Source organism: Vitis vinifera, chromosome 15, assembly GCF_030704535.1.
Source record: "Vitis vinifera cultivar Pinot Noir 40024 chromosome 15, ASM3070453v1".
NCBI classification, from domain to species: Eukaryota; Viridiplantae; Streptophyta; class Magnoliopsida; order Vitales; family Vitaceae; genus Vitis; species Vitis vinifera.
In genome coordinates, this window is record NC_081819.1 from 17405346 (window position 1) to 17407629 (window position 2284).

Consider the following 2284-nt stretch of genomic DNA (forward strand, 5'->3'; position numbering starts at 1 on the left):
GATGATAGCTTCAGCCATTTTCTCCAATGGTGCCCTAAATTTTCTGTGTTGGTGGTGTAATTTTTCATTGAGTGTGTTGGTTTGGTCATGGAAAGTGGAAATATTTTTAATATCCAATGTTGCAGGACGTAAGAAAACTTCTTATCTCCTGAAAGAATTTCGTTCAAGGCTCTATGTGCTTTCAAATAGATGCGAGTATGAGATGCAAACATCAACATGAAAACATTTGAGAGTAGCTCTTAAAAAATGGTTTTTGAGAATCTCTCATATTTTTTAGAACAAAAGTTTGTTTTAGAATTTGAAATATTCTCAATCTGTTTTTTATGCTTATAGATTTTTTTAATTATTCTTTATACTTGTACAATTATTTTTTAAAAACAATGTAATCGCTTTTAGAAATTATGTAAAAATAATTAAAATATGTTTTCGAAAAGCATTTTGTTTTCAGAACAAATTTTCAAAAAATCATTTACAATTAAAATATGTTTTTAGAAATAGCTCATTTTCTAAACAATTTCTCAAAGAATCAGTTGCTATTAAAAGGTTATTAAAGGTGTTTTCAAGTTTAGAAAACAGTTTTCAAACAGGTTTGGGTCTTATTGAAATGATCAGTCAGGTATAACAGTGGTGGAGGCCCATTCACTGGCTCATTGGGTGTTGTAAAGCAAGCCCCACGCCTTCCAACCACTCCCTTGTATCTTTTTCAATTACAGGATGCATTCCCACCTACAAAATGAAACAATTTTTTTAAAGCCAAATCACCAATGTTCAACATGCCATTTGCCATCAGTTTCAAAGCCATTCCATTTTATAATTTTGACTCTGACCTCACTTTGATCTCTCATCTCATTCTTATCTTTCTGGTGGTTACACCAACAACTGGGGCTTCCATTCAACTCCCAAATATCATGAACAGGGTTCCATGCCCAACAACAACGACTACCAATTGCCTATACACATAAACAAATAAATAACTTTTGTTTTCATACATTGATTTGAATTTTATAAGGTTGACCCACATATGATCTTTCAATTCTGCAATAATAAAAAAGGCACACATATCAAAAATTGTACCATAATATATGGAATTTGAAGAGGGTTCAATGCATGATGAATAATGTTGCTCATTGACTCGCTTGGCTTTATTATTAGTTGTTATGTGAGAATGAAAGGGATAGGCCTTGGAACAAGAGAGACAAAGAGAGAGACCTCTTCAACCCACCAATCATCACAATTCATGGCACAACGCATGGTAATAATAATTATTTTTATAAGCTCTTTGTGCAGGCTCAACTACAAATAATAATACAAGATAGGAGGGCATTATCTTATCCCATAACCGAAAGGCAAAATAATTTTCAAAATGGTCTCACCCAATTATTTCCGAGCGCAACAACCACACAAGACTTGGCCCAAGATGAGACTTGAGAGGTTGTTAATTTCACATGGATTTGTCTCTTTAACTTCTCTCCTTGGCCTTTCATATTTGTCCATTTTCATGTTTGCTATATTGACAATGAAATGCACCCATTTCAAATCCCATTTTTTTTAGTTAAAAATTAACTCATTTTAACTTATACTTTAATTACTTTTCATAAATTACTATTTTCGATGTCGTTATCGGGATTTTTTGTGTACTTTTATTTAATGATTTAAATTTAATTATATATGTCACAAGGGTGGTATAGGTTAGTTGAAAATGTTTTAATTAAGAATAGTTGAATAATTGTATGGAATTTGATGCATCCCAAGTCAAGGAAGCAAAAATACAAAATTGTTTTATTAAATTATGAGAGCATTGACCAGGGAAAGGAAACGAAACCAACCATATAATGAGACTTGAGAAGGAAATAAAACAAACATAAGAGAGAAAGAAAGAGAAAGAGAAAAGAAAAAACAAGAAAGAGACATGAGTGAATGTTGGGTTGACCTTGATGAGAGCATTCATGGAACACAAAAGATATGGAGATAAGAGAGGGAGAAGATTGGGATAGAGAGAAAGGAAACCCTTTGATTTGGAGGGAGGATGGTGTGGAGCCAAATGTCCACCAACTTGTATAGAAAGAGGGAGAGAGAGAGACTTGAGTTTGAAGAGAGCGTAGTGAGGGGTGTGTTGTTATTGGAGGGGGTCCTACCAAATTAGTGGGCTTTTGACATGAATGAGTGCTTCCTTTTGGGTTTTGGTATAAAAAGAAAATGTGTGGGAAGCAAAGAAGGCGTTGTTTCTAAGCTGACTAAGAAGAAAATTTAAGAAAGTGAAGTGAGAGAGAGAAAGAAATAAAAA